The sequence below is a fragment of the Hipposideros armiger genome, unplaced genomic scaffold (assembly GCF_001890085.2).
Source record: "Hipposideros armiger isolate ML-2016 unplaced genomic scaffold, ASM189008v1 scaffold_350, whole genome shotgun sequence".
Lineage (NCBI taxonomy): Eukaryota > Metazoa > Chordata > Mammalia > Chiroptera > Hipposideridae > Hipposideros > Hipposideros armiger.
In genome coordinates this window covers 1,638,300-1,647,419 of record NW_017731700.1, presented here as the reverse complement: position 1 = coordinate 1,647,419, position 9,120 = coordinate 1,638,300, and positions in this window count along the sequence as shown.

The window sequence follows — 9,120 nt, the reverse complement described above, 5'->3', positions numbered from 1 at the left end:
TACAGAAGTTTGGCAACATCATCATCAGCATTAGAAATGGACAATAGTTTCAAATTCAGGTGGCTTTATTCCTAAATACACAAGCTTCGATGTCATTTAAAATAGCAAAACAATAGGAACAACAAATGTTGAATAAAAGGGGAATAATAAAGTAAATGAGAGTGCATCTATATAAATGGAAACTTATAAAGCATGGTTGTGGATTGCTTGTTTTATCACATTACACGATAAAAGCAATACATGAAATTATATGGCCAGGATGAGCTCAACTATGTAAAAAGTACATGGAAACACAATTGGAAGGTAATAATGCCAAAAGGTTAACAGTGGTTGCCTCTGAGTGATAGGGGAAATGAGCGATTATTCTGTTTCTTTTTACACTTTTTTTGTCTTTTTTCAGATTTCCTACAGTGAGCATGTAATTACTTGTATAATCAGAAAAACATTTTTTTCTGAATAAAAGGGACATGCAAGTCTCAAAAGCTCAGTGCCTAGAAGCAGATCAGCAATCTGTTTTGAATGTTTCCAAGGCAGTTCAACAGGCAAAAGTAAGAAGGATGATTTCAGAGTCCCCAGGGGAGACTTGTATGGTTAGTTCCTAGGAAACCAGAAGTTTCAGCCACTCAAAACACATGTAAGTGTTTTTGGTGTGAATCAAAACCTTCCATTAGACATAATTGCAAGAGCAGCTGTTACACAACCTGTATAAACTATTTTTGGTGTGAATCAAAAATTTAAAAACATAGAAACTCTGTTAACTATTTCATGGTCACCTAGGTGTAAACCTCATCCACTCCCTGGCCAGGTTTGGCTGCCCTAATAGAGGGGAAATTCCTGATGCTGTGGTGGAACTCACAGGGAAGGCTTAGCCAAGAATTAAGACGACTCTTCTGAATGTTTCTGTTTCTGTATCATCCTATTCCCTTAGGAGAAAAAAAAGGCAATTTGAAAATGGCTTTAAAATTGACTGGATTTCTTAAAATATCATAAGTGATCCATTCCCATTGTAATAAGAGTAACAAAAGTATATAAAGAAAGACATAATTAAAAAAAAGACATAATCTCGTTTCTTCTGGTTTCAGCTACTTAGAAAAAACAATGTTAATTGGATGTATCCTTACACAGTTTTCTCTATGCTCATATAGTATTTACAGATACATACCACACACACACACACACAAAGAGAAACTTTCTCCTCCCCTTATATTCTTTACAAAAAAAATGGAACATTTTATACCCAAATGAATATGATTGTAGAATCGCCTTGAGTGTTTGTTTTTAAAACACAGATCCCTTGGCCCCACTCTAGCTTTATTGAATCTGAGCTTTCAAAGAAGAAGTATAGTGAGTCCTATAATCAGAAAAGTATATATTATTCTTCAACTTGCTTTTATGTCTTAACAATATACCAGGGTTATCCTTTCAGGTTAATGCCTATACATCAAAGACGTTATCTTTTGTTAGGTGTAAGGAAAGATGAACAGATTCAATTACAAAACAAAACAAATTATTTGTTTTGCAAAAGATATTATAAGCAAAGTTAAGGCAAAAGACAAACTAGGAGAAAATATCTGCAACACATATAGCAGAAGGTTAATATTCCTAATATACAAAGAGGTTTTACAAATGGAGAAATGAGAAAATAAAGAAGGTAAAGAAGTAAAAAAGGCTGGGGGATGGGCCAGCCGAGAGGCACATTGGTGAGGAGTTGGCTTGGGATGCCAGCTCTGAGCAGCAGGGCCCCAGTTTGGATCCCACATGAGGGCCAGTGACGCTGCCCTCTACAGCTAAGATGGTGAACAACAGCTCAACCTGGAGCTGGGCTGCCATGAGTCGCCGGCAACAGCATAGGCTGCAGTGGGCCTGGCCAGCAGCTGGCGTGAGCTTTCGTGAGCTGCCGTGAGCCGCTGTGAGCAGCCGTTCAATGGCCGGAGAGTGACTGCCTCACCCGGGAAGAGCACAATGATAATATAAACAAGGGCCAGTGAAGCGACTTCCTCCACAACTAGACTGAAGAACAAAAAGACAGCAACTTTTCTGTTCCCCTCCCCCAATTCCCCAATAAAAATTTTTTTAAAAAAAGCAGGGGGACACTGGTATGGTAAAAAGCAGACTGTGGAGCTGCTATTAATAAGCAGCATATTAATTAATTAACCTTTGCATCAATACCTAGCGGAGGGAGAGGAAGGAAGCACGAGTGAGCAGAGGATGAAGTAGAGCTGTGGTGCAGGCCCAAAGGCAGTCTCAACTATAATGGCCCCTTTGAGTTATCCCTTATCACTTTCTTTCAGGGGTATCATGAATGGGGCTGTAGTGCAGCTGTCATTCATTTCCAGCTTACACCCATGCACCATGGTAATCTATCCATGAAACAAGCTCAGGCTTTTTTCTCCTTTGTCAGCTGGTCACCAGGGATGTTCCCATATACCATAAGAGCAAGCGTGGGAGAGATGCTGGTGAAACAGTGGTGGATGACATGGGAGTCTGGGCCACCGCTTCATATAGCTACTTGTGTCCTCTGGTCTTAATTATGCTGGATATATCACTTCTCTATGAGCGTTTAATGGTATGCCCATTTGACCTTGAGATTTGGTGGGTGTCAGAACCCAGATCACAATGAGCAGTTGTGGCCACATGCTAACCTGGTGTCCTATGATATGCTTGCTCCATTTCTACCCGGACCACATAGCATGCTAGGAGTTATTTTTCAAAGACCTATAATTCCCCTCTGAAAATAGCGTGGCCTGGTTCCAAAACCCCAGGGGTCTGCACTGTGATCATCCCATGGTTTTGGACATAAACTCCACTACCGTAGGGTACTCTGGTCATAAGGCCCAAGCAGCGGGTTGCTTATATTGTAGTATAGACCTGCTACAGGGCACTCACTGCTTTGAGCTCAACTCAGAGTTGTCAGTCTTCACATCATCCAGCATATAGGTCACAGCAGTACTTCCAAGTGAGGAATATACTGCCTCCAGCACCAGAAAAGGCCTTCCAGATCGTGTGCTTCCCTTCTTCATGGTGAGAGGTGCAAAGTGCAATAATTTGTCCTTTACTTTGGATGGGACTCCTCAGTGTGTTCCTAACCAATGGACACCTAAGAAATTTATTCCTGTGTCAAGGCCCTGAATCATTACAGAGTTTATCTCCCATGTTGTGTATGATCATATATAACCAAGGCTACCAATGTGCAAGCCACTTTTTGCTTATCCAGTCTGATTAGCATGATTTCTTTTATACAATGCATTAATGTGATGTTCTGTGGAATGTCCAGATCTCCCTAAACTATTTATGACAGAGGGTAAGAGAGTTAATATAGCCCTGTAACAAAATTACAAATGTATATTGTTGTCTGTCCCATAAGGATCTGAAGGTTTTCTGATCCTCTTTTCAGAATAGTATAGAAAAGAACACACTCACCACATTATGGCAGCATCCGATGACTTGAGGCTGTTAATCTGGTCTAGCAAATATACCACATATCGCACAGTGGCATAAGCTAGGACCACTACGTGGTTGAATGTACAATCATCTGTCATTTTCCAAGAGCGATCTGTTCCCCCCCAGGGGTCAGACTGGTGAATTAAATATAGGTATGACAGGGTCCAACACCGTTACATGCTTGGATCATTAAGAATGATCCTAATTTCTACACTTCCCTGTCAAACACAGTATTATTTTTCCCACTATTCCATTACGGGAAAATGTTCTAACTTACAAAAAAGTTGAAAGTATGATACAGTTAACACTCATATAGATACCAATGAGATTCTAAATATTATATTTTATTATGTTTTATCACATATTTATCCATTCTACTATCTGTGTCTCACACCGCCTAACTTTTTGATGCATTTCAAAGCAGGAGCTTCCTTTGAAACAATTCAGCATGCATATCATTAGAGATCAACACCTGTTTACAGTTATTATTTTAGGTAAAATCTTCATGTAATGAAATAAACAAATCTTAACAGTACCATTTAATGAGTTTGACAAATGCATATAACCCATGTATCAAACCATTTGTAATAAGTACCTCCACCTCCAAAACACATCTCCTTGAATCACAGCTAAAGACTGACTCCATGGCCAGCTGGCACCAACAGCACTCCCCAGGAGAGTCAGTTTTTGTTGGGTAACAACACACTCCTGCCTGGTCTAGAGTGCCTGACACCCCACTGCCATAGGGCCCCCCTTTCCATCCTTCCAGGTCAATGGAGCTTCCCCTCTTCCCCCCTGAAATGCTCTAGGATTCTTGTCAGGTAGGAACAAGGAGGAGGTGGGCTGCCCAGATTTGTCACAGTGGGAAAACGAAAAACATGGACCACACATGCTCTGCACTGACCAAGGCTCCAGTCCCAGACAGGCCCACTCAGGCCCCTAATAAGACCCTAGGAAAGGAAAAAGAAGAAAGAGTTTATTAAAAAGCCAATAAAGCCCGGAAAGGAGAGTGGCTTTTTCTAGGAAGGCGTTATGCTTAGCAGAGCTGGAGGAAAGCTAGGGAAAGGGAGCGAGCTGCATGTGGGCTTTGTTGGGGCGCTGTGAGGGTGAACAGGAGGCTCATTCAGCACTTTGTTCCTTCCATCTCCCTCAGACCGGCAGGGACACGGAAGGGTGAGTGCCGAATCCTCTCCAGCAAGCCCTTTAGGGAGCCATTGCTCTGGCTGGGAAGTCCTTCAGTTGTCCATGCCACCAGCCCTGAGGCCTGAGCCCTGGGCCCTGCTATGCCCTTTGGGCTTCTCCCACAGAGCGCCTTCCCATCTGTGGTCTCTCCTATCCAGACCCTCAGCCAGCCCTGCTGGCCCCCAGCGTCCTCCTTCCCTGGTGAGGGCGCCATAGCGTAATTATGCTTCCTGCGTTCCTCCTGCTGTAAAACTGCTGGGCTAATGTAGCTCTTTGGCCTTGACCTGCCACGTGGGGAGTATATCTCTACCCCTCCCCCGCCCTTTATTTTCTTTCTGTATTTTCTAAAATCTGTTTGCCTTTTCTGAGTCTTCACAATTGGAACCTGAAATCAGAGCTGTAAAACACACCATGTCAATGACTGTAATGAAACTAAATCTCTGCTCAAAATGCTTATTCATATTGTATTCCGAATGTTCTGTTTTCTGTGCTGAGGTTTTTACCAGTAACAACAAGCCATCAGAGAAATAAGTACTAAATGTCAATCAAGTTAGACCAACCATGGGTCCTATTTGAAATGGCTGGTCAGAACAGATAAATCCAAAGGATAAAGTGGAAAGGGAGTTCTTCCAAATTAGGAAACAAGGCTTTATATATCCTCTCCATCAGTATGTTTTTGTCTTCCTTTTTATCTTGTGTGTAGCAAGGAAGAAAAAAGTATCTAGAGAATGGGAGTTTCAAAAAGCAAATTAAATTCATCCTGTATCATGAATCTAGTGTGCAGTCTAGGCCAGTGGTGATTCTCCAATTTGAGCCTGTATTAGAATCACCTGTAGTGGGTGTGGTGCAGGAAATGAGAATTTGCGTTACTAACAGGTTCCCAGGTGATACTGATACTGTTGACCTAGGGATCACACTTTGAAATCAGAAATTGTGAGTCCTACTTTTTTCTTCCTTTTCAAGATTGTTTTCGCCATTCTGGATCCATTGCAATTCCATATGAATTTTAAAATCAGCTTAATCATTTAGTTTTCAGATTTTATTCTATTGATATGCTTGATTGCATTCATTGACTTTCAGATTTAAAACCGACCTTACATTCTTGGGGTAAATCCCAGTTGGTTGTGGTATCTAATTATTCTTATCATTTTATTAGACTTGCCTTGCTAGTATTTTGTTGCATATTTTTTGCATCCATATTCATAAGACATATTGGTCTGTAGTTTTCTTATCTTTGTCTGGTTTTGGTATCAGGTATTGCTGGCCTCACAGATGGAGTTGTGTAGTGTGCCTTCCTATTTTGGAGAAGTTTGTGAAGAATTGGTGTTAATTTTTATGTAAATATTTAATAGAAATCACCAGTGAAACCATCTCTTACTGGGCTTTCCTTTGTAGGTAGTTTTTGAATGAATTACTAGTTCAGTCTCTTTATTCTCTTCACTTGTTAAGGTCTATTCAGATTATCTCTTTTTTATTGACTCACTTGCAGTAGTTTGTGCTTTTCTACAAATTTGTCTGTATAACCTAAGTTCTCTAATTTATTGGCATATAATTGTTGATAGTATTCCTCATGCTCTTTTCTATTTCTCTAAGGTCAGTAGTAATGGGAACCGCACTTTGAGAACCACAGCTTTGGGCGGGGCAGGGGGCTGCTAAGTAAGCTTGAACGTCAGGAGTCTCTGGTTCTGCGAGGACTTGCCCAGAGTCAGGGGCTATACCACGTCACCTGGAGGAGGTTCCAACTCAGTGAGGCCCGGCCTTGGGCAGAGCCCAGCAACCCACTCCTGGGGCTCCTACAGTGGCCAAAGAAGTAGATTACACCTGGGACCTCCTGTCAAAGGCCCAGCCTCTGCTGGAGTTGTCTAACCCCTGCCAACATGCCTCCCTCTTCCTGGGTGGTGGAGGGAACTGATGTACTGATAAACCCCAAGGTGCATGGCCCAAGATGGACCCCATGCTTTGTAGCACAGGTGGTTCTCAAACTGAGCTTGCATCAGAGTCACTTGGGGCAGGGGTGCTTGGTAAAACCCAGATTACTGGGCCCACCCCAGAGCTTCTGCTCAGTAGGTCTGGGATGGTGGTGGCTGAGAATGTGCATTTCCAACAAGTTTCCTGGTGACGCTGACTGATGCCTCTTGGTCTAGTGAATAAAAAGGCTTTTGAGTATGTATGTTCTTATGACTGAGGCAGAGAGGCCTTGGATGCTGAGAGGGAGCAGCTTGAACAGAGGCTGGAAATTTATTTGACACCAGACTGAAAATTCTGAGTGACTTGTTTTCTCTTGGGGTAAGGTTTAGTGAGAAATGTACCAAATCATATATAGCATCGTATTTATTCTAAATATTATTGAAACTAATCATTGGATGATGATGTTTAGGTTCAGTTATATTAACAAAGAGAAGAGAACCAACATTTATTGAGCTCTGTTAAGCTTCACAGTAGATCTTTTACATATGTTACCTCATTTGCTTCTCTCAACAACCATATGAAAAAAACATCAATTGAAAAAAGACACCCGTGGGGGGGGTAGCGGGCTCAGGTGGTCAAAGTGTGATCTCTGAGCAACAGGGTTGCCAGTTCGATTCCCACAGGGGTTGATGGCTGCGCCTCCCACAACTAGATTGAAAACAGAGACTGGACTTTGAGCTGAGCTGCACCCTCTACAACTAAGATTGAAGGACAACAACTTGACTTGGAGCTAAATACACTGTTCCCCAATAAAGTTAAAAAAATAATAAAAGCTTTGGTAAAAAAAAAGTCACCCCCATTTCTTCAGATGAGGAAATGAGGAAACTGAGCCTCCAAGAGCTTTAGTGACCTGTTTAAGGTCACACAGTTGATAAGAGCTGGACTTCTAAAGCCCTTGCCACTATACCCTGCTCATGAATGCATAAAAGACACAACCTTATTGAAAGAGCAGAGGAAAGGAGGGAGAATGTTTTGAGGGAAAACATGATAGAAACCAAATGTTTGCCCTGGAGGAAGTAATGAGGAAGGAAGCTGAAGGGATAGGTCACAGCTAGATCGTGCAGGGCCTTGAAAGTCACCTAAGGAATTTATACTTTATCGTAGTCAATGAGGAGTTGCTACCAAAAGTTTAAAATGAGGGCCGGCCGAGTGGCTCAGTTGGTTAAGAGCTCGCTCAAGAGTTTGAGCTCTGAGCAACAGCAATTCAATTCCCGGCCTGAGCTGAGCAGCCGCTGAGCTGCCAACAGGTGGCAGGATGGCTCAGCTAAAAAAAAAAAAAAGTTAAAAATGGATGGGAGGTTAAATTAGGTGTAGCCTACGAAAAGGGGGGATCGTAGTGAGACCAGAGCCGTGGGCTAGTGCAATCATAGAGCCTGGACCAGGCTGAAATAAAAAGGATCATACAAATAGATGGCTCATGGCTTCGGACCCAAGGCCCTGGATCAGAGCAAGGCTGGCCTTGAGGTCTGAAGCTCTGCCCCAAGACAGGCAGTCTAGGGATTCTCAGAGACACCCCCACCTTACCCCTCTCCCACACACACATATACACACCCCCTACTGAAGCGCTTCCCTGCTCCTCATTTTGCAGTGAGACCCAGGGTCTTACAACTGGCACCCGTGCTGTATTCACTGGAGTCCTCGTTCACGATGTGCCAGCTGCTGCTGCAGCCCTGTTTGGTGGCGAAGTATGTGGAACCTCGTGTTATGGCCTTTTTACGGCCCTGTGGAGCCACAGTGATAGGATTTGTATGGATTCATTTGCTGCTTTTGCTTATTGGTGCACAGTGGCTGCAAGGCCCGGATGAGGCCGAACCCTAGATTTTTAGCAGCTCCCTTGGCCCCTCAGGATTGCTTCTCTGTCTTGGGGAGCTGGAGAGGGACTGAGAGGAGGCCTCCCCCCTCCCCCCACCACCACCAGTTGCCAAATAAGAGGCCAAATACTTGGGAGGAAACAAAGCTTTTGTTTATACACCAAGTCCCCCAAGTAGTAAATACGCCAATGTTTAGTGCAGCATTCACAGTGCCCCAAAGCGAACGAGACAGATGGACTACACACCTTAGAAGGCAGTAATAGGGCATTTTAGAGGTTCCAAACCTTGAGTCAAATAAAAGCAAAGGCCAAACAAGGCTTTTAAAATGTGCTGTGCTGAGAGGAAGAAAAGGCTGTGGGTTGCTCTGCAAGGAAGATTATGAATGCTCAACCCAGGCATAAGGCTTCTGGTCAAAACATCCCCAGAATGGACATTAATGTTCCCGCCCATCTATCCATCTCCTACGAATGCTATGTTCAATGTACCGTTTCTATAATTGCACTTCCAGCTCCTCTGGCTTCTCCAGCCTTGTCACGCCTTAGGATAATTTTACCCACCTGACTTATTTTTTAAAGATTTTTATTGGGTAATTGGGGGGATGGGAACAGTGCTGGGGAATTGGGGAAGGGGAACAGACAAGTTGCTATCCTTTTGTTCTTCAGTCTAGTTGTGGAGGACGTTGCTTCACTGGCCGAAGTTGGCACCATCATTGCGCTCT